Raw genomic sequence first — 25,362 nt, forward strand, 5'->3', positions numbered from 1 at the left:
TACCCTGCTCATGGCAAAAACTAAGCTTGTACTAAATTATGGGGAGACAATAAAAGGGAAGGTTGTCTCAGTGCAGGCTGCCAGGCCAAAGCATGTGAGTACTTGTGTCTACACATCAGTCTATGTTTGTACGGCCTCACTGTAGCACTGACTCAAGGGGCAGAGTGCTGATCCTTATGGTGTACATGTCAGGAACTGGTTTTATAAAATGTAGGGGGAGAGCACTTCAGGCATTCTCTTGTTTAAAGATTTGAATAAGCAGGTTTTACATTTACGAAAGATGAATTGTTATTCTACAAAAAGGAGACGTAAATGCAGATGTATTATATCATATCACATTACTGATTAGTTTGCATTTCAGAATATTAATATGGACAGTAGCAAAGGCACTGGCTTGTCCCAGTTAGATACACACAGTGAATATGAATGGCATTTGCCCCAGGATTTAGGCAGGACTTGAAGTTGAATAGCAGAAGAGTTCATTTATGGCACACAGTAAGACTGCAACGCCTGAATTCTCCATCAAGAGAAGAATCATTGGAATAATTTAACTTAAGGAAACTGGGCATGCAACATGATCCTGGGGAGCTATGCAATTAACGTTCTGTCTGCCACATTAAAGATTTACCACTGAGATGGTCCATTTGCATACAACATACCCCCGGTGCCAGGAAAAGCTTCACTTGCTTTCACCACCCAGTACGACACCAGACAGCAATAGTGAGATGCTGTTTTGATTCAGTTACTGCTCAGCTGTATATCAAACATGTTAGAGAAACAGGCCTTGACTTCAACATGTTTGGTTTGGATCAGTGAATTGAGTACTTGCTGAGCTCTGGAATACAAATGATCAACCTATCTGTCCGAGCACTTTCCCTGTTGGTGCCATCCTCTCACTGCCTATGGCTAATGCAGTAATATGTATGCAGTGCACAGCATCCTGTGTGACTGCCACTTGACAAAATGTGCCAGATCATCATTGTCTCCAGACGAGACAGATTTATTATAATTCAATATGTTCCTCATGAGCACTTTTTTCTGTCTTATGTTACAGTCTGCATAGCATTCAGAATAATAACTACATGCTCTTATGACATTGCAGCACTGAATTCTTGTGGCTGAAAAAATAATTTCCTTGGCTCTGACAGAAATTCACCCACAGCAATATCTTCTTGTTGCTGAAAATTAAGGTGGGATTTCCCTGCTCTATCCTAAAATAATAAGTTCATGAATTAAAGTTAGTAGAGTGATTTCTAATTTTTTTAATAAAATGTGTTCAATATTCAAAAACTGGAAAGCCAGCTTTTCTGCGTCGCATTGCAGATAAAAGCCCATTGTACAAGGGAGTGAAATTATGAGATTCTAGATGCAGTCTTCTGCGATCTCAAAGTCAAATAAGGCATAACAAGAATCAAGAAAGGCTGGGCAGGACTAACAGCTGTTCTTGCTAAATTAAAGATACTCTATATGTTGAGACTGTCACTTGATAATAGAAACAGAAGTGTTTACAAGTGGTCCACATAGACTACTCAAAAATGCACAGGTTTCACACTTTCTAAGAGAATGGTGATCTTTTACAGTGAATCAGTCATTTCCGTTGACTTTAGATGCCAGGATGACCTTTACAAAGTGGTATAGACAATAACACTGAATATGCAATACACCAAACATGAATATTGGCACAATTTGGCTCATGAATATTTACCATCAAGACTGCTGCTGACAGCATCTCAGCAGCCCTAATCTGCAGGCTGGCAGTCAGCCAGGTTTCCCACTTTTCCCAGACATAAGGAGGAATTTCAGCCCTACTGGCCAGGAGGCAGAAAAAGATCTGGCATCTCAATTTGATTTGCACTCCATCTGTTATAAAAAAATAAATCTCTTATTAGAGGTAATGATGAAAGTAGATTGCCTAGTATCCACCACACCCAGGATTCCCCTGCAAAGCCTGTTAATGCCACAGCAAGCATTGCTGTGTCAGGCAAAACTGCACTTTACATCCCATTGAAATTGTCCTAAGGCATCAACTGTACCTTGAACAGATCATAGACATTTTTTTGGGTGTGGGTGATAAACCCCTTTGTGAATATCAGGTCTAGACATTCCTGCCATATGTTTCTGACTGTGCACAACACTTGGCTGCTGTGCTTCCCTGACTGTTGTTTCCTGTATCCACCACAATCACCCCCTTTTCTCCCTGACCATGGTTCCCAGCCTGGAATTGATGGGAGTGACTGAGACAGTTTGCAGCTGGGTCACATCACCTTAGACCTTGGCTCAGTCCAACCAGCCCTGGCCAGCCTCCTCACTCTTTCACAGCTCTTGCTCCTCACTTTCTTCTCTCCTTTACCTTTGGTGCTGATAAATAAGCCAGTTACTTTTCCCACTCCAACGAATGTGAAGGACAATGAAGCTGGTGATTAGTTAATTGACTAATTAGTAATTATTAGTAATGTTCAAATTCCTTGTCTCCCTCTGAAGATTTTGATGGGTTTTTTGTTTTTTAAGCACCCCATCTTCCATCCCCCTACACTGTCCTCACTATGTTAACCTTCCTTCACATGTCATTTTATTTCTGTTATTGATGCTCTCCGATCTGGAGCCCAGATCTGGAGGTGTCAGCTGAGACTTATTTTTTTATTTAGTGACAGAATTATCTGCTGGATGAGGTGTAACTGTATGCTGGATATTTTACATCCCAGCAAGGTATTTGCCTCTTTGAGAGAGCACTGCATTAACTAGCACCTGTGCATTCAGATCTCAAGGTTCAGTTCAGCTTTTGCAGCACAGATCACTAGCTGGTTATTGAACATTTTGTATTTGTACATTTTGTTTGTCTAACAAAAGAATCATTCTGCATTGCTATATTGAATTTCATTTTATATATTAGAGACCCTTTACCAAATTTTCACAAAATTTTAAAATCTTAACTTGTACCAGTCTCCTCCCAGCTCTGCTAATTTTAACCTGCATTGTGTTGGCATTTTAAAGGATATTTCCTATTATACCATTCATATAACAGTTATGATTAAGTAAAATTCAACAGATATTAGATCTATTAAAGTTCTCATTTAATTTGTCCTCCCATATTAGGCCAAAAGCTATAGATAGCTGCATAGGTTTTTAAACAGCTGTTTATCTAATCTACACTAATTTCACCCAACCATGTCTTCCTATTTTACATGTGCAGGGTCATGACAGCAGTCCTACTGAAGCCAAAATACATCTCATCTCTCCTTTTCCTCTGCCTGCTGGACCAGTTAATCAGACAGGTAGAAAATGAGACTGCTTGACTGACCAATTCTGGCTTTTTATAACCAGATGACTCTTTAGACATACACAGAGCATACATTTTGTTTTGGAATTTTTCTGGTCAGGGTAGATTTCTGTCTTCAAGGCTAGACTTGTCCTCTTCTTTGGAACAGCTGATGTTTTTACTCTTCTCTACTCTTCAGCCATTTGTTCTCTAAAAGTTGTCAAAGGTTATAACTAATGCAAAAAATACACCATCTTGTTTCACTGATGCTTAAAGGGGAATGTCATTAGCTTAGCCATATTTCATATTTAAATATTCTTTAATTAGTGATTTTACTTGTGTTCTCTTTGCTTTACAAATTGGTATTAAGCCTCTAGTCACACTTGATAGTTTCAGTGGTTTGAGAAATGGAATATTTTACTTTTCTCTGTCACTCATGTTTTTCTTACATGTGTAATAATATACCTTAATTGTTGAAGTCCTTCTGCAGTAACCTACAAACAGCATAAAAGGCTGAGTTAATGTTTAAAAGCATCACTACTAATATACCTTCATTTGGTTCGGAATACTCAGAAAATTATATTAAGCTTTGTGGTGCACTGTGAGCTAGTTTTTTCCAAGGCAAGTATGAATTTTAAAACTTAACATTTTAAAACATGCCTCAAAAGCAGTTGATTTACTAACAGAAGGAATAAAAATATTACACATAACAGGTCAGCATGCAATAAGTGATTCCTAAAGTACAGCTACATTACTTTGAAATCATCGGATGCAACCACTGGCTGCAAACACACTTTCCCTTTTCTGCAGCAGTATCACATTCAGCATAATTAGTAAATCCTGCTGGGTAGCAAGATGTGATTTAAGCTGCCATTGATCTTGCAGTAAGCGTTTCTTCAACAGCCACTCCTATTCCTCATGAATCTTACTGTTCCTAGTCCCGCTTCCACTGGCTGCACCTTTCCTTGCCTACCCTGAAAGCCTCTCCTGCTCGCTGTGCACCTCTGCTCCCTGCCCCACTAGCTGGAACTTGCATTGTGGGTTTGTATTTTTCTTTGTTGATTCTCCTGGAAGAACTATCAGTGAGCAGACTGAATATTTAGCATTTTTCTTTCCAACTTTTCATAGAAAAGGCAAGGAAAAGAAGCTGGAAACCTAAAGCCTTTATAAACTGTAAATTTTTTTTTTTCTTTTTAGGGCAAGTCCTTATGGCCTCCTTCCTAATTCTGCACTAAACAATCACTTAAATGAGCATGTAATGAAAGCAGTGATCACAATGGCCTGACATGACTTATATTTGTCAATTTGCTTTTGCCCTAAGCCACCTACAACACCTCAGAATTGCTAAGATTTCAAATTCTTGAATCCTTCGGTATACGTTATAAAAACCACAAAAAACTTCTAGTAGAAATGTCACAAGAAAATAAGTTAGGTTGGAAGTACAATAGTTTAATAATGACTCATTTATAATTTTTTTCCCCTGAGACTCACCAAATTCTATTGAAACACAAATGAGTCTCTGAAGTAAACCTCTGAGGTCAGATATGGCCACATATTACATAACACAAACTATTTCTATCACCTTCTGTCACAATCCTCACCCTCCTCTTTCTTTAACTCAGTGAATATTTTTTCTTTTTCAATTTTTTCTATGTTTTTATTAATTAGGATGAAATGGTATTCTTCTTTTTCCTCTTACAAAGCAGAAAGGAGATTTCATTTTTATCGGGAGAGATATTGGTGCCCATCTAATAGAACAATGGCCTTGAAAAAGTATACAGGATTTCTAACCCATAGGCAGTGATAGTATTTCAAGATCATCTGTTAAAACAAATTCAAGAGAAAAAAATTATATCATTTTAAACCTTATACATGTCAAAGCTTGTTTTTAACTTTAACATGAACATCCAGAGACTGTTCTGATAAGAAAGAAAAAACCAACTGAACAACAATTGACACTCTTAAAGATAAAGTAAATTACAGAGTGGAGAAATTTCTCTTGCTCAGCCTTGAATCCTCATTTCAAGAAAGCTGTACAATCAGCTGAAGAGAGTTCAGAGAAATTACACTCATGCAGAAGGGGTCAAGCACTGAAAATCAAGGTCTCTAAGGGAGGATTTCAGGAGTTATCAGAAAAGAAAAGGTTGAAAGTGATTACTCTGTAGAGATATTTTACATTCAAAGGAAAAAAAACAAGCCTGTGACATAAAGAGGGACTCTTCAGCCTTGCTGACAAAAGGCATAAGGAAATAAATGAAAGAAAGAGCTGGAAAAATTCAACCTTGAAAATCTTACTCATAAAGACAGACATTGTATTATAGAGGCAATGAAAGAAAATGCATCTGCAGGTTTAAAAAACTTGAGCAGAGAAGGTGGTTTTAACAAAACAAAGCAAAAAAATTTTAGTCCAGTTTCTAATGTCAATTTTTATACTGTGTTTGCACTACCCTTGATTGTCTCTATCTCCACTCCCTTCAAGAAAGTTTATAACTGAACTGAGATAAACACAGTAAGGATTGTGGTTCAAACTCAGCCAAATAAGAAAACTCATGAACAGTGATGTTTTCCTTCTGCATCAGAAATTCAATTTATGAAACAAAAAATCACTGCAGCACCCCTGCATTTTAGCAGCTTACCAAATATGCTCTTGTGACTTAATCAGTATTTTTACTCAGCACAGACTCCCAAGATCTTTCCAGAGAGCAAGGACTGTTCAGTTCCTCATATCTTAGGCCCTCAAGCCCTAAAGCAGTGTGCTGCCAAGATGGGACCTGATAAGAGAAAATAAATAAACTTCACCTCTTCTGTTCACCCTTTCCCAAAAAGCAATCATTCTCTCTAAGGCTTCTAAAAGAGGATAAAGAAAGGAAAAGCATATTTCCAACCTTTTGCTCTCAACTGGGATTTCTTTTTTTTCCTAAGAATTGCAAATATTTCCTAGAAGATGCAAATTCCTGTTTCCACTTGGTTTAATATAAACATATGCAGTGATGTAAGTAATGAAATAATTATCTATGTGAGCAATTGTTTGAAATATTCCATGAAATTTTGATTCCCAGCCTTTAATCAAGTTTGACAAGATTGGCAAGACCTTCATCTTTCCTGAACACAGAATATGTCTACAAGTCCAAAGTAATTCTGAAAGGAGCACAGATCAGAATATTTAATTAAAAGGCATCATAATTGTCTACTAACTATAAACTTTGTGATGAGTGACTGCAGAGCTGACCTTTGGCAAATGGCCTGGACATCAGCACTTTTTAAGACATGGAGAAAATCCAATGCAAGTGGCTCAAATGCTCCAAACTATCTGGAATAGCATTTCCCTCCAAACAGACCAGATTAGAGAACTACAAATATTTTTGAAAAACAGGAGGAGTCAACTAGAAAAGGAGTATTAAAGTGTGAACATTTGTAATGGGGGATAGAGACCTTTTACCAGAGTTAGCAGCAGTCAAAACTTGGATTGACACTGGGGCAAGCTGCCTCAGCATCTCAACCTAAGCCTGGATCAGGCCGAGCCGCTGCTCTGTTGGACTCTATTCACTGGCTAATTACATGTCATTAGTAGATCAATAATCTGCTTTGATACTGTTTTAATTTGAACTACATTATTTCAATAGGTTTTCCTTGTAACAAGACCTAATAAAATCAAGAAATATTTCTAGTCTTCTTATTCAGTGAATAACCTCTGTTTTCCAGTAGTCCCACACTCAGAGGGACTCCCTTAATTCCATTACTGAACAAGTGCAACACCTGCTGCACTTACCCCTTTTTTGGGCTGGAATACAGAAGTTCAGGTCATAGACTTCGGAAGTGCAGACAAAGTTGTTTTTAATAATATCCTCATTTGGGTGACAGAAATCAAGAAAAAATAAGGTAGATTTGGAAAAATAACTCTCCAAATCAAGCAAAAAACCACATTGGTTAGTCTGGCATCTATTCATCCCTAATACACCTACACTTTAATTCCGGACTACTTTAGGCTTTTATTTGTCCATCCAGAATGTGTTTTATTGTATCATTGTTAGGCTGATAGAGAAAATGTTTATTTTTCAGATCCACAGTACACTTAATTGAAAGAGCTTATTTGAACTACACAAAGCTATACTAAAATTTGGCACTATGCAACATTCCACCCTAGCCATTTCCCTTAATATCAGTAAGTCATCTAGTTTGCTGCATGCATCTCTGTGGGAATGTGCTCATATACTGCCTCAACTTTCAACAAATTCCATTCCAGCACAAGTAAGGGAAGAAACAGTTTCATTAAGGGACAACTTTAAGACATCCTGACATTTTGTGCATCAGATATCTGCTATTAAGATATTATCTGAGGAGTAAGGATGACCTGACCACCAGCTAAGAAGCAGGAGAGAATAATGTCATGAGAGAGAATATATCTATTTTTATCCTCCAAAAGTTCTTTCAAAAGTTCTTTGATTAAATTCACAGATCCTCCACACATCCAGTCAGGGTCTTTTTTTGTAGACAAGCTGCATCTATTAAGTTTTTGTCTAAACTAGGTCTTCTGCTGACTTAAATTGTGTCTCCATATATTTAAGAAAGTAAGCTTTAGCTTTACATTAATCTCCTCCCCTTTCCTACTTAACCAAGTGCTTCCTACATTTGAAGAACAACACTGACCATTTCTCAGCCCAATGAGCCAAGAACAGCTGCTTAGCACACCAAAATATAAAATGAAATCTATATTTTATTCATGTATATATTTCTATATATACATGAAATATACCGGTCACAAAGGCTTTCAGAGCAAAAAATATGATCCTACCAAGCCCTGCCAGTATCACATCCTTTTCTCCACTGCAGCCTTGAGCTGCATTCTCTCCTTTCTGACCCAGCCAGGAGGAATGTCTCATAGCATAAACCATGGCAGTATTCATCTTACAATGTGATGACCACAAAATATATGTCAAGTCCTCACTCAGTTTAGAGCAGTATCTTCCTCGTGCTTGGCAGGTCACCTTGTCACTGTAACTACTACATTGGTATGACAGATTTAAAAGAGCACTCTTAGTGGGAGAAGAATTTCAGGCATTTCTTTTGTGTTAGGTGTTCATTTAATTTATTTGTTGTGGGCTTCTGATAAACAAAGTTATTTTTTGTGATTCCTTTTCTCAGATGCCAGCTAGAAAGGGATGGAGAATATTTGAGTCTGTTAGAGAACTTAAAGTAATGGCAAATCCTTGTTGAACTGGGCAAATGTGAGAGAGGGCTGCAGGAGCTGAAAACACGGCAGTGCTGCAGTTAACAGCCACAGAACTTTTGGCAGCACTGACTTATTTGCCCTGTCATCTAACAGTGTTCAATTTAGAGAGTCCGAGATTCTTTAGACATAACTACTTTGAGTGGAAACAACTGTTATTAGAAGACTTTAGTGTGCATTTATTATATGACAGAAATATTAACCTTTCACCTAGTAAACTGGAATTCTCTTTAATCATGTATTTTATACTGTATGTATGCCCTCTAATGGTAAATAAGAATAATTCCTATTGTTTCAAATGGAGCAGTATCCAGCAACTTCTTGACAGCAAATTCTATCACTTTTTCACCCTTTTCTTCTCCCATCTCAGTTACAATGTGATTGAAGACTTCTGAGAGACTTATTGCAACTCATGAGGTTTTGTTGCTAATGCAAGCCCTGCTGCTGAAAAAGGTCTGAGTTGAGTAGAAGCAGTGCTGTACTGCAGTGGCACAGGCTGTGACCTGAGGGACTCTAATCAAAGGAATCCTTCTAGTAATTCTGAGTGTCACACTGCACTGGGAATAAACCAGCACAGGCTGGGAAATTCAGCATTTCAGCATCAACTGAAGCCAAAACGCGTCTGAGGAACTGGAAGTTCAGAATCACAATATTCTTCTCTTTGTGAAAATTGCATCAGTATTGCTCCATTTGACTTAATTTCTAGTCCAAATTAAGCTTCAAAGATAAAGCACTAAGGTCAAGTTAGCTATATTTCAACTACAAAAAATTTTTTTTTTGTTCTGCTGATGTTACTACCTTAAAACTGGAAATTTCTGGTTTTATTATATCAGCTTATTATGCCTTTGTAAATGTTTGGATATTATTTCTACAAAGGAATCCTTCCAGCACATTATATGATATTTTATCATGTTACTAAGAACCTAGTTTTTCCTCTCACGTTCCCCAGTATAAAATTAGGATTATACTGTATGGGATTATCTGAGTCCAGCCTCAAAGTTCCAAATTTCTGTCATAATGATAGGGTTATGAATGAAAATATTAAATTAATAATAAATAAATAAAGCTAGTATTTAAATGGTTAGTAAATAGTAAAAGTAGATTTTGAATGGTTTGTGGACCAGTTTTTAGAATTTAGCCACAGAAGGAATGATTCTCAAATAATGCAACTGAGCCTGATTCATTGTCTCCTGTATAAATCTACCATTTTACACATTCCTCGCTCATAAACATAAACACCATAAATATTCCACCTCTTTGCAACAGTAAAGGTTTAGGAATTATATATATTATTCAACTGTCTTAAAACTAGATTTTTTAGCATTTTAGTGTAGCAATAGAATAAATAAATATTTTCAGATTATTTTCACTGGCATTACAGACCACTGTGATCCAAGTCTTTTTTTTCTTTTTTTTTTTAACATTTTCTTAACACATTTTTACCTTTTAAGAACAGTTTTCCTCTTTGGTAGCTGTGTTTGTTACTTCATCATGCCGCCTCTATAACTTCCTACAGCACAGGGAGGAGATGGTAACATGGTAAACCATGGTAACCTTTTTTTCTGTGCAAGCTGCTGTCCAAACATGACTTTTCAAAACAAAGAGAAGAATAAAAAAAGAAAGAATTGACTTAGATTGAAATAGAGACATGATAAGAACTTGAAACATCAAAAATAATGAAGCACTGGAACAGCCTTAGAAGGTGATGGAAATCTCCATCATAGGAAGAATACAGAGACAGGCTAGACAAACACCCAGAAAAAGTAGTATCAGTGGGCTTAAAAAGCTTTTGAGATAATTCTGTCCCTACATCTTCCTTTTACTTGTTTTCCCCTTCTTCAGAGTAATTTCTTTCCATTTCTTTGTGAATCAGACACTATTTAGTACGCTGTAAAGAAAGTAGAAACAAAAGGGTGGCTGGGTGGATGGAATAAAATAGATGGAGTGTTCTGGCATGTTGCTGGATTTCAGACAATAGACTCTAAACTAGAGGATCTTGGTTAACTCTTGTCTCACAAGTTTAAGTAATTTAATTTAACTATGCTTCAAAGTCCTGTCTATAAAGGGCCATTATAATAATTTATTTTTCCCTTTTCAAGGAAATTACATGTTTGTATTGATGTTTGGAATAAAAAATTATATTGCATCAACTGGGAATATTTATATTGTTTCACTAACTATGTCATACTATTAGGCATGACAACTAAATACCATAGTAGCTGTGCTTTATAGTTATAATCAGATAATTTACAGTTCTGTAAATATGAAATTAATAGTAAGAGCTACAGAATTATTTAACTCATAAACATAAAATGTTTGTATAGAATATTTCAGTACCAAGTTCTGGTAAGAATAAACTTGTTGCTCAAACATTGAAGATAATTTGTAGGTCTAATATTTTAGACAAGTTAATTTGTATTTTTTGATCATTTATGAAAGGTGTGAAAAGACCTCTGACCCAAAGGCAAGCAAATCTGAAAGCAACAAACATCTTTTTCATCATTTGAAAACAGAAATGTCATTACTGTCAATAAAACCACAGCTTCAGTGATTGTCTGCCACAGATTTCCTCTCAGCTGAAAAGAGCCAGCTCAGGCTGAGCTGACAGCATTGGCCTTTCCTGCCAGGGAGACCTGGGCTGCTGACATTACAGCTGAGTGCTCGCTCTCAGCCCTGATCCTCTAATCTGTTGGATTCTACAGACGTGAATTTCTTAAAGATTTGGGAAGATCAAATTATTCCAATGAACTCTTTGAACCAGTATGAAATCCACAACAGAAAATTTGCATATGGGAAAGAGTGTACATGTAAATTTCACTTTCCACAGGTAAGCTATTTCTTAAAGAAAGGACAAATAGTTTTCAAACAGTATTTTCCTTCCAGTTAAAATTCTTCAACTAACAACTGTTCATGGAATTTGAGTCAAAATGTATTGAAATGGCTATCATGGTACAAGCCAGTCAACTTACTATTCATCAGGATTTTACTAATTTCTATTTTCCTGACAGTTTAGATTTTTTTCTCTCTTTTTCTGTCCTGAGAAGCTCCATTGCCCTTTCAGCAGCTGCTTCTGGAACAAAACCTGCCTTTGACTTAATAACCCTTGTAAGAATTTAGAGCCAGATTCTAATCTCTGACAGCTGCAAGTATGGATGAAACAGTATGAAACAGGTTTCAGGAGAATAAGTTATATTTTACAGAAGTAAAAGAATAAAATTCATGAACTTTGAAAAACACTAATCATGCAATGTCCACCTATATAGCTTAAACTCCTAAAGATGAAAGAATGGAAGATATTGATGATGTAGAAATAACATTGTTTGTTATGTCAGTGTTTTACCATAAGCCTTACTTGACTCCATGTGCACCTTAGCAGAGAGTATTAAGCCACACTGCTTACTATTCTTGAGTTTCACTATATTTTACATTACATTTCTGAGACTATTCTATATTTATGACTATGCCTTAGTTAACAGCATAAAAAACAAACAGTTACCTAAGAAATTAGATCCATAGCAAGACAAAACATATTTGTGCTAATCTGGTCTGTATTCTAGGAAAGATCAGCCAACATGAGGCAAAATAAGAAAGAAATTTATATTTTTTTAAAGATGTTTCATTCTTCATGGAACTACAGTTAGGGATTGTTTCTCATTTAGTTTGATAACATAAAGAAGAGAGCTGATATTCCAAGGTATTTCAAGCCTGTTATGGCCCATAATAAGACTTAGATCGAATAAAACAGGTAGAAGAAAAATTTATATGCGTATCCAGCATCTGTGATTAGAGAACAAAGAACCAACATGGAAACACAACAAGTAAACTTTACACTCAAAAGTACATTAGAGTGAAAGTGAGGAGCAGTGTTATTCTTGTGCTGAGGTCAGTACCCTACCAGCAGTGAAACCATTGATTACTGCACCAGCCAACTCTGAATACCAGTCACACGCATACTCACCATGCAAATTTTAATTTAAAAGGTGCAAATTCACATTTAATGCATGTGCTGATGATAAATAATTGTAATGTTAAGTTTTTTGACCCCAAGATGTTCCTCTGGAACATTTAAGAAAGAATGTAAAACATGACAGTGAAAAAAATGACAGTGAAAAAACCTGACAGTGAAAAAATGAGTCCACGCTCTTCTTAGTCCATGGACAAGCATTAATTCACTTTTGCAAACTGTCATCATAAGCATCTACATAAGATTATATAAGAACAGCCATGCCATAACAAGTCAAGCACTCAGCCTGCTATCTCACATTCAAAAATAATTAGTAATGATACTTAAAGAGGAGTATAAGAAACAGACAGGCATTCAGTGATATAGTTCAGGCTACAATCTCTTAGGTTACAAGTACAATCTCCACTCTGCAGTTTAGGAGGTGTCTACACCAAATTTAATACTTTTCTGTTCAACTACCTTTGACGGATTTTTTTTCTCCACTCATTTATGGTATTGGTTTTTTAATCCATCTAAACTTTTGGCATCTTTAGTTTAGAGTCACAAAGAGGTTCACCATTTAACCAAGTGCTATATTTATGGCATAGGTCAAAGATTCCAGAGTGGGGCATACAGCCCCCACAGTTCATATAATGCCTCTATAAAATGATTTTATGAGGATCCTCAGCTGCAACAGTAAGCTGGAGAGATATAATTAATAGTAGGGGGAAAAAAAAAAGAAAATAAAAAAGAAGACATTAAATCATTCTGGAGGAAAAAATTAAAACCAAGACAGATAATAAAGCTCGATATGGTGAAATTGAAAGGAAGAAAAGATGAGTATGGCACAAGCAGAAGACTAGAACATGTTTACAACCCATGGGAAATTAATACAATCCTGATAGTCTGGGTTTTGTTCTATACAGAGAATAATGTATAATATGTTTTCATGTCCACAAATATGATGGCTATTTTGCGCTCTAAATTAAGAACAAATGCAAATTTTCAGCTCCCCAAAAATCCATACTTACAAAACACAATTTACATCAAATAGGATTCAGACAAAACAGTATCTGAAGAGGAATATGAGTTTTTTTACTTCAGCTTAATTGTTTTACAGCTTCTTACAGTACTTTATGACTGCTATTGCATAGATTCAACACAGGGCGCAAACAGCATCAATAAGTATTTGTGCGCTTCTTAATGGACATGCATTGAAATTTAGTCTCTTCTGCCAGGGAGTTACAAAAATAAATGGTAGTTGAATAAGACAGTAGGAAAATGCGAAAGATCAGAGAAAGATTGAAAGCAAATATCAAGGTGCTAGAGCCATGATTTCCACATGAGAAACTTTTACTGGTACCTATTGTCCCTGGACACAGTTGCCAAGACTGCAATTTTGTTAGCGTACACTTGGCTACCTTTGTGCCTTTGTCAAGCCAGCACATTTCACAGCTATAAATATGTGGGCACCCCAGCATAACTCAGCATTGTTGCCTTTCTTTCTTGTATATTTTGCATCTCCTCTGCAATGTCAGATTAAATGTCTTTTTTTGGCAGGTATTCAATCACTGGGTCTGCTCTTTCACTGCCTTTGGGGATGGGAGGGGGACAAGAAGTTAGCTGAGTTTTTTTTTACTGAACCACATTTGTGTGATCACAGGGGCTGAGTTGCTAGAAGCATTGAAAACAGATTTGATGGCCAGTGGCTGACATACAAATGCAGTTAGTCCAGCCGTGTACTTATAATAATCAGTTTTTCCAGCATCAAAGGTTCCGTTCCTACAGCAGAACTGGTTCTTTGTCATGGGGAAAACCAGCTTAACTTGCATGGCTTAAATGAAATCAGGATGGAAGCAGTTTATTGATTTACTAATGATGTAATTAACCAATGGGAGAACTCTACATTCAGGAAAAGAATCAGCAATAGAAAAGGCACTGCCTAACTTACACAATGTGGGCAGTGCCTGCCCACCTTGTCTGCCCCACTTGCTCCCTGGGGTCTCTCCCCTGTTAGAGATCTTCACATTTCTCCTGTGCTGCTTTGAAAGCTAACTCTTTTCCTGAGTTTTATTGCTAGTCCCTTGGTTACTGTTTACATACTGGTCAGTTTAAGCCAGTCTGAAACTTTTTCATTGCCTTTTGGCATCATCAGTTTTGGGACAAAGCTCTTTTCAGAACAAAAAGTTTGGAGTGCTCCTCACACACACCTAATGTTTTCATTCACTCTTGCTACCCAGGCCATGTTACTTTTCTGAAATACACCATTGTACCAGCTCATATTGATTGATTAGTACAGGTTTACTCTCCCATGGGTCAAGTTTAAAAGAAAGTAGTATAATGTCCTGTTTTCAGCATGGGTATTGTCAAACTGTTTTCAGAAAGCAAATATTGTCAGAAAACTGTGCAGAGTATACCAGCTCGAGAAAAATCATGACATATAGTCATTTATAGTCCCCTGGTAAAGATGGATAAAGCTTAATATTTTTTCAGTAATTTTTGGCAGTGCAGCTTGAATTTCAATTAGGCCATTGAACAGATGCAAAGCTTTGGCTTTGTGGTTGGGCATCAACATGGGACTCAACATTTTGAAAATTACAGTTATCTTCCTTGCACAGCATCTGGCAAGTCCAATCATCTGCGCTACTAAGCAAAAAAACGGAAATAAAGTAATGAATTTAGATTCCTTCAGACAGATTTAAATTCAGTGAAACAATGACAGTACATATATTGGGAGATTTTTTTCCCACAGGTTTTGCTCCTTTATTTTAACTTCTTCTTTGAGAAACTGGTTAGATTTCAGCAAGCACAACTTGAGTAGTGTAAAACTATTTCTGAATTGAAAAATATATATAATTCTATTAACCTATTGACTATGAAATTAAATTAGTAATCTGTTAGAAGAGTAACAGTTTTAGGTATGAGAGATTGTGGGGGAAAAATATAACAGCTTCTACATTGGCAAATGAAATAAGACAGGAAAATTTTTGGAAGAAGTAAGAAAATTTTTGTCCCTGAAAGCTTTATGAATTTGTAGTTGAAAAACTTGAACTGTTGTACTGTTTTGCTTACTATATCAGTTTGCAAAATTCTCTCTGAGAAACAATGGAAGCAAGTTCATTCTGATTGAGAAATGGTTGATGCATCTTGAACTGTCATTTTCATACAAGACACCTTAGCACAAAGGATGAACAGCTGGATTGTAAACTTCAGTTTTGAATATCACCTCATACCTCTCAGTTCCTGACTTCCATGCACCTAAAAATTTAGAAGTCACATATTATTTTAGAAACAAATTTGTACAGAAGATTACACAGTACTTTGAGAAGCAACTGTCAAGCAATCTCAAAAACTGGAAAGGCTAAAGGAAGATATATGCATAGAAAAATGCAGAAGGAAGTGAACACATGAAGCCAAATGAGGACCAAGTAGGAATTCAAAGAATTAGACTAGATGGGGTCAGGATTTAAGGGAAAAAAGGACCTGGCTATGCTGGGGGTAAGCATTGCAACCTTTAATGAAATGTACTTAAGTACTTTTCTAGATGTAGCCATCATATCCTTTTTGACTATAGACTTCCCTAGTGATCAGATCAGCACCACCATCAAGAAAACTATGCAACTGAGATCACTGCAAATGGTTACAAACCACTTGCTTGACACTGCTCCATCTCAGTGAATAAAACCAGCCCATCCTTGAACTATGGGCATTTTTTAAATTGAAGCATTCTGTCAGAATTGGAGTATTGTATGAGACACTGATTTCTCACACAAGGTGAGAAGTACTTTGTCGTTTTTCTCTTCTTCCACAGTCTTGCAATATAGCAGCCTTTTCTAGCAGTGACACTGCATGGAAAATCAGCTTCCCAGCTAAACAACCTTCACCAGCTCCTGCCACTCCCTGGAAGCATCCTGCATTGAGATTACAGTATTGTGCTCAAAGGGATTCAAAATCCTTTGATTTGTGTCCACTCTTACCCAGTGGCATGGCCGAGGCCACTGGGGTGTCTGATTTTTTCACTAATGAAAGGACTACTGAATACAGAAGGTCAAAGGGGAAAGCACAGCAGCAGCTGCTGTGGGAGGGAAACATGACCCCTCTAAAGTGGTGTTCAGTCCCCTGAGTGGGACTGACAACCCAGCCATGCAAAGGAAAGGAAGTGCTGTAGGGAAAGGAAAGGTACCACCACACAGGGACACACCATCATATTTTCACTTGACACACGGGTATAGCAGAAAAAAGGTTTCATCTGCTGCTTTAGCTGAGTGCGTTGGAGTGTGATTTCATTTGTTGGGTGCATGTGTGCAAAAGACAGCAGGAAGGAGCACTTAGTTTGATTGCACTCTAACCATTTGCTGATAATGTGGTTGAAAGCAATTGTGTCTCATAATTTATGTTTTTAAAAGCCTGACTTGTAGTAACTGCTTTAAAAACACTGCACAAGATTAAAAGAAAAAGGTGGGGATTGGAAAATTAAATCTGTAAATTGAAGCTGGAATTGGTAATCTATCATGCAGCAGGATGAAATTACATACAAATTGCTTGGTATGTTAAAACTTCATGTGAAAACAAAGATTTTGTCTTTTATTACAGTTAGCTAATAGTCTCAAAAGAGGCACCCCTTTCCACAGGAAAAAAGAAAGGGAAGGGAAGGGAAGGGAAGGGAAGGGAAGGGAAGGGAAGGGAAGGGAAGGGAAGGGAAGGGAAGGGAAGGGAAGGGAAGGGAAGGGAAGGGAAGGGAAGGGAAGGGAAGGGAAGGGAAGGGAAGGGAAGGGAAGGAGTTTGGATGTTCGCTTGTCAAGTTGTCTGAATATCTGAATAAAGGTGTTGAAGATATTTACTGTGAGGATTATGAGGCACTGGAACAGGCTGCCCCAGAAGCTGCAGATGCCTCATGCCCCCATCCTTGTCCAAGTCAGACACGGCTTTCACCAACGTGGTCTAGTGAAAGGTGTCCCTGTCCATGGCACAGGGGTTGGAATTAGGTGCACCTTTAAGATGCCTTTCAGCCAAAGCCATTCCATGATTCCATCATTCTGTGGCGTTCTCCTTGGCTGCACTGTACCTAAGCCACACTTCAGACAGCCATGGCACAGATAACAGCTTCCTTAGGGACACGGTCAAGTTCATGTATCAATTTGCTCTGTACAAGACCAAGAGGAAAGACCTTTTCTTGAGAAAGGAGAAACACAGAGAACAAAACCTCCCATGATTGGAACAGTAAGAAGACCTGGCTTTCTCACAACCACAATTTTAGGGATGCATAATTTTCCTAGAAATTCCATCTTCTCAGCTGCTGTCAGAACAGCATATTCATTATCTCTAATAAATACATGCAGAGCCAATTCTATTGCCCTGCCCACCTTCTTTGCAAATATGGGCTCCTGGATGGAAACCAGCATGAATGATTCTTATCTGTGCAAACCTGCACATTCCTTACCTCAAAAATGGAGCTTCTAGATGGAAACAATGGTCTGCACATACACTGTTCCCAGGAGTACAGATTTCTATTGAGGATTTGTGCTTCAAATGGGCACCGCGGTGCACATTTGTTTTTCCAGAAAAGAAGAAAAGATATTTAACTGGTGACACTGAATCTATTTTTAAAACAAAAACAATGTCTATTGTTTCATTCAGCTTCTTATCTGTATTCAGAAAACCTACCACATTTCAGATATCTCTAGTAATATAATTCAGGTTCTAAAAGCTCAAAATATAGAAAACCTTATGTCTGTACTGTTTGAACCTTCCAAATCTTAAAAGTAATTACTGTTTGAATTAGGAGGCTACAATGCTAAAAAGTTTCAAGGCATAAGTTATATTTGGTTGCAGAAATAAAGCTTAATTATAAGGGATAAAATATAGGGAACAGGAAAAAAAGAAAGAAAGTTGGGCAATGCTTGTGGATATTGTAATGAGTTTCTTTTATTAAAAAATAAGTTTAAAAATTTAATTCTAAAAAGACGAGGTAGTCAGTTTTGGGACATTTACACAGTGTCATATATCTATATTTTGTATTGCTTTTTATATTAAGTAATTTAAAATGTGTTTTTAAATTCTGAAATGAAAGCACTGAGAAACCCAAAAAACCATAACCATCACCCTTTGTTATGATCATCACCTCAGAAACACATAATTCCGATTACAGAAGAGCCTCAAAGAACAGTTTCCTTAAACACTCATAATTTTGAAGCATCTTTAAAAGCAAGTTCCTGAGCTCTGGCTTTCTCTGGGAGGATAACCCTGAGAGAAAACTGTATGCTACACAAGTGCTTTAAACCCAGATATCCCAGGCAGGACCTTTTCCTGTACTATTTGGGATGCATTTCTCCAAGTCCATTGTTAATGCCATTTTTGTCTTGCACAGTTCCCAAACTCAGATTCATAAACCATTCTTGAATGACCAAAGTTCAGAAAAATTCTGCTTTATATTTGGGCACCTTATTATTGTACTTCAGATAAAACTTTAGTTCTTCACTTTTTAAAATTACAGCAGTGATCTAATAGCTGGACATTTACAAAAATTAGCTGCCCTGTTTAATGTTGCCTTTTAATTGCCTTTTGTTTCATCACTTTCTTGTCATCTCTACCTGTTGTCTGCTTTTGTGGGTTTGGGATTTGTCAGGAGCATTCCAGCACTGTACAAAGCAGGTGTTAGTGTTCTCAGCGTAAATCTGCATTCCATAGTAAGGGTTATTTCCCCTGTTCTGGAAAATCAAGGTGGATTATTTCTATCAGCCATGAGTTAATTCTCTGAAGAATTTGGATGCCCATAGGACAAGGTAGGAGAGAATAGTTACAACAGATCTGTGTAATAGATTTTTTTTCTTTTTTCTCTACAGGCAGACAAAGCAATCAAAGACATTTCTCAGCTCTATATTTGCTCAGTGAGGATAACAGTGGGGAATGGTCTGCTTCATAACTGGGTTCCTTCATTCATTTAAAGATATATTTGCCATGGATAATTTATAAAGGACAAAGTTTATTGATGTGCCAAAAGACAGCACAGGTCCCACATCACTGGCCACTTTTTCTCCTGCAGAAGTACTGGAATTGTTATATACTACATAAAGATTCAGTTTAACATTTTCATCACTCAAACAGTTTATATGTTTGTGTATCTATAGCAGTCAGACTATCAACCATATTAATGACTTTTCATCAGGCTTCACAGTGTGCTGGGAGAAAATGTATCTCCTGCAGGTCACTACTAGTACCATTGCAATGAAATGTATGTAATCACTTTTTGCTGTCAACAGTGTACTAGCAGAGGTGTTCACCCTCTAGATGATCTATTATATTTTATGGGTCTGTCTGGGAGGTTTTATAGGACTGAACACTATCCAGGCTGCTGAATTACATGAAGCTGGTGTGAGTGGACAACTTTAAGTTTGAAAAGACTCAAAGAAAAGATGCTATTAACAAACACATCAATTTTGATTAGTAAAGATGTCAAATAAAATTACCTGACTACTTTTTCCTTTAAATTAAAGAATTCTTTTATTTAAAATTTAAATAAATAGTTTATTATCATATCACAACTAGGAAGCTGAATTATTCATGACCATTTTGTATGTGAAAATATTTTTAAACAAATGGAACAATCTATAAACATACTGAAAAAATTATCCTACTAAAAACTAGTGTATGGATTTTTTTGTGCATATGCTGTGAAGCTTTCTAGTCTTGGCACATATGTGTATGCTGTAGACATTAATCACTGCACAGTAAACTTCAAGATATGCATTATCCAAATTCTAAAAAAGAAAAAGGTTTTTTAATGTACAGACAGAATTTCAGCTAACACAATACAAAAAAAATTAGAAAAAGAAAAAAGAACAAAAGGGAAGGGAAGGGAAGGGAAGGGAATATAGCCCAAGGAGCATTAGCCCTGTCATGGATGACATCACCTAGAATAAAGTAGGCAAACTTTGCACTCTAATATTTTAAAACACCAGTTTTGCTCATGTTTAAATGTTGTTTATTCAATTTAGTGTAAGCTGAATTGAGTCCCACACACTTTTGAAGCAACAAATGTAAACATTACTTTGTACAAATTAATTTATCCAATTAAAAAAAAAAACAGGGCATAGTTAGGCTCTATTATTGAAAATACAGGCTAAAGATAAGCTTATAATGACATAGATTGAAAAGAAGCAGGTCTGGCATGACACAGATCACAAATGAGTATAAAAGAGACATCTAATTAAGCTTTCCTAAAGCTCCTTGTTTCATTTCTCCTGCTCATGCTAGAGTTGTCTTCAGCAAAGATGCTGCAACTGTCAGTGTATCAGAGGCAGTCCCAGAAAACTTGTTCCCATAATAAGTATCTGTATGTTCTGCTTTTCAAACAAAAGAAAAATGCAGGGCCTCCACAATCAGATTGCAGGTTTAATATTCTCTTTTTTATTTATCCTGCTGAGGGGAAGAGTAGCTTCAGTGCATCCTAATTAAAACTTTAGCTGGCTTTCAAATGAATGGAACATGATAAAAGATAATTATAGCAAGATGAGAAGCAGCTGTCAGACCAAAACTGAATGAAAAAGGACGGTATTGGTGGCCATTTGTAAAATCAAGAAATCAAGAAGGAAGACTTTTACTGAACTTGGTAACTTTCCACTGGAGTTACCAGGAGGTAAGATAGAGAATTTTCATATAATGCAGTAAATGTAGGCTTGCATCTCAGGGTTGGGCCTTTTAGGAAAGTGGGGCAGTACAGTCAGGGCAGGGACTCTGAATATGCTGCCAGAACAATAAGGATAATGTTCATTGTTCATGTGCACATGAACTTTACAGGACACCCAAGGAGTCCAAGGTCTCAGACATACTGAGTACACACCACACAGGTGGTCTGTGCATGAACAGTGAGAGCACTATGCCAAATATCTCCTGAATTTACTGCACGTTGCCGTTGCCTATGAATGTCTCTCCAGAAAATACCAGAAATAAATTAGGAAACTGAAATGCCAGTAATGTGCCAAAGTTTTTTTTCCAGAGTTGCTTTTACTGGAAAGCAGAACCTTTATTGAAGGCAGACAGCCTCACCCACATGTATTGCAAGAAAAGCTGGGAGAAAAAAAAAAAAAAAGAGGAAATAAGAGTATGGAGGAGGGGAGATAAAGGTGAGTAGGGACATAGGTTAATGTCATAGGTTAGTCCTTGCTGAACATTTGGCTCATATCACCTTTATCAGCTACAGAAGGACCAAATAACAGAGTCACGTAGGTTTCAACAATAGAATGACAGTAGAAATCTATGTTAATTCCAGAATTCTGAAATCTCAGTATCCGTCTGTGGGGTATTTTATACCTTAGTGTAAAGTTAATCAAATCAGTATGCATTTACATATTTTAAGGAACATTTGCTGATGATACAGCTCAAAGTTTCCAGCATTCAGATAATTATGTTAGAGACTAATTAATAATAAGCTTGCTGGTCAGAAGACACAGCAAGCTTATTCTAAGCTTTTCTAAAATAGTTTAACTGAAATTTTCAATATACTTAATGCATTAACCTCTTAGCACTTGTAAAGCAGCATGGCTGTTTTCAGTCCTATGAACTTGCATTGATTTATGCCAATGAAAGAGTAGGCACTGTTGTAAATTCACAGAGTTCTTTTGAGTTCCATGGACTTACATCCCTTATGCAAACCAGTTACCATTATGCAGAGCTGGTTGTTTACAATCAGCCTGTGTTGCAAGTATCAATCAACTTAATGCATTTCCAAGCTAGATTTCCAGTCTAAGCTAATCATCTAAGCCCCTGGATAGTGAATGCCAATAAACAGTTTTGGTTTTTTTCTTGCACTAGGGCATATTTCCTTCCTCCTAATGTGGATTCATCTGATCTGTTTTAGATGCCTACTTTAGGAGATATGAATCTTGCCCTAAAACTGCCTGTCTCTGTAGGGATCTACGACCATCTAAAAAGATTAATTCCACATCTAGCCTTAAAATAAGGCCTTTTGGAGGTGTTTGTAGTTTTTACTGTGGGAATATCCTAAGATATGAATCAGATGAGTAATTTTCAGACACATTTGGGACAGAAGAACTCTTGCCACAATTCCACGAACTTTCAAAAAATCAGAGAGGCAAGAGCTCATCAATTTGTTAAATAATTGCTTCTTCTTTCAAACCTACATGCCACCCAAGAGGATACCACAGTCATTAATTATATGGAAAAAGTGCTAAAAACATTACCTTTAAATAGTATTAAACAGCAAATGTCCAATGGTCAGAAGTTCAAATGTACAAAAATATATGGGAAACCAAATGGATATCCTGAGGGACAAGTACCACTTCATCTTTTCTCTTCCACAACCACCATCAATTTTAAAAAATTAAAAATATTCAGTAAATGTTCATACTTCTGAATGACAGAGATTGTGATCCGGTCACTTTAGCCACTCTGTGCTCATTACCTTCTGCTCTATTGAACATATTGAAAATGAGTATGGACAGTGATTAAGTAAACAGGCATAAAAACAAAGCCTAAGAGATTTATTTTATTCCTACAATGTTCTCTGATTTAAAAAATAACAAACACAAAAAAACCAAAACACACTCAAAAAAAAACAATCAAAACCAACTCATTATATATAAAAGAAATGAAATTAGTAAACTTATAGTCCTATAAAATATGGATGAAATTATAGTGTATATATAGAGATACTTTTAGGATAAAATGTTTGAAAGTAAGAAAAAACAAACAGAAAAAATAGCCAACAAAAAACACTGACCCCAGTGCAATAAAAGTTTGTAACAGTTGAACACACATCTCTCCCACATTCACACAACAAAACCCAGTGTGTTAGGGTTAACACTATCCCAGTGCTAGTAATCAGCATCAGTAGGAATGCAGTATTGAACTATCAGTTTCTGCCTTCTGTAAAAGGCTCCAATAATTTTATATTAAAGAAACATTTTTATATTTGCCCAAAATATTTATGGGATTCTCTCCAGGTATTGAATTAGGAGGAAAAGAGATTTAAATGAGCCATGTCAGAACAAAGAATAACTGTTTTATGAGTTTACTGCTCAGCTTATTACTCTGAGCTGGCATTTGCTTTGCCACCTTGACAGTCTGAAGTAATTTAGTAGATTGTATACCATCACTACTTTAATTACAATGCTTCGCTGAGCAGTCACTTGTGCACTTGCTACGAATTTTCTGCTAAGAAATTGTTCTGTCCACTGCCATCAAGCCATAACTTGAGGACTTAATAACAGCAGTACATGTAGCCAAAAGCTACTCGTGTGGAAAGAATGACAAACACTGCCATACAAAAAAACACTGCAGTCAGATGCAAAAGTTAAATCTCAGGCACCAAACCTATCCAGCAGCCTCTGCTAAATGACTCTGTTAGATCTCAGTTCTGCAAAGACCCAGGTAGCCTCCTGCTGCAGTGCCACTTCACTGAGGTACTTGTAAGGATTGATTTACCTAATCTCAGGCCCTCCTGTTTTATCCACAAAGATATAACTCATCTATCACACTCCAAAATCCTCCATTTCCTGCCTATAAAAAGAAGAAAATTGGGTGTGAGAAACAAAAAAGGGTCACTAAGAGAATCTCAGTTATCATTTCATAGAAATAAAATCTTCCTTATGATAACTCAAAGTAGCTCTAGGAACACTAATTAATAGCTTGCTATTAGCCTTAAAATGGCCTTTACTTGCCCCTGTTTCACAGACAGAGAGGCAGAGGTTGTTCAATTAAATGTTCAACATTACAGTCTAATTGTACCACCCACTCTAACTCAGATTTCTACCCAAAAAATCATTACTTCCCAGCATCTATGGTAAGGATAGCAAGAAGACCAGGAACTTCTGACAACTTGGTCTGGTCTTTTATGCATGGAAAAAAAAAAAAAATCCAATGTTTCCTCCTGAAAACTAAAGACTTGCATCCCTCAGTATAAAGATATGTAGCAATAAAATTTCCTGAGGCTATTTGGATGACAGTCCAGCTCAGTTTGGAAACAGTTCAGGAAATTTGGCAGGATATTAAAAAGAAAATGTCTAACTATCATAACTGTAGGGGGGGAAATCCTTCTCTCATAAACAGTTGCATCTGCGTAATTAAGCTTGGCGGGGATGCTGTTTTCTGGTTCTTGTAAGAGTTATCAGCAATGGGAGGAAGATTAAAATTTGTGAAATAGGACAGAGGCTCCTCCTTTACCATGGAATATGCATTGAGAACACACACCACTCTCAGTTTAACCAATTAAACTTAGTTAAACAGAGTTAAGCTAATTTATATTAGGGTATAGGACAGGGGATGATGTGCCAAGAAAACCTTGAAATGAGGATACAAGTGACCCTGTGAGAAAAATGTCTTCAGCCAGAGGGCTGAAGCTTCTTTTGCTGGCACAAGGACAGTGCAGTGCATAGCAGCTCCGGTTCCAGAGTAACTGAAAACCCATCTGAAAGAGCTTGAGGATTTTATCCCTTTATGTGTCAAGCTCTGCAACATAAAGGGTAGCAATTAATTTTCCACTCCAGATCAATTTGGATTCCTCCTATGCATATCAATATAATTTTCAGTTAACAATTTTTTTCCTGCACATAAACTTATATGTATTTTAATATTTTTCAGCTCTTTTCCAAACAGATCCTAATCTCTCAGCTGTTTTTTCTTTTCCTCAACACATATTACTTTAACAACAATGTTAATTTTCTTGTATTAAGCAATATAGAATTTATTTAAATAAATTAGACATCAAATGAAAGCAGAGATTAAAAAACCTGCATAAGAACATAGGAATAAGCACTATATGCATCAGAGTTGTCTATACATGTTTTCTTTCCACCTGGTATCAACTTTTGAGCCATTCACACAAAAATACCTGATGGGAGGTATTTTTAAGATTTCCTTTACTGATTAAGAATCCAAAATATCAAAATAAATAAATGTCTGTAAATAAAAAGACAGCAA

This window comes from Onychostruthus taczanowskii, unplaced genomic scaffold (genome assembly GCF_017590055.1).
Source record: "Onychostruthus taczanowskii isolate IOZ18803 unplaced genomic scaffold, ASM1759005v1 scaffold23, whole genome shotgun sequence".
Taxonomy (NCBI): Eukaryota; Metazoa; Chordata; class Aves; order Passeriformes; family Passeridae; genus Onychostruthus; species Onychostruthus taczanowskii.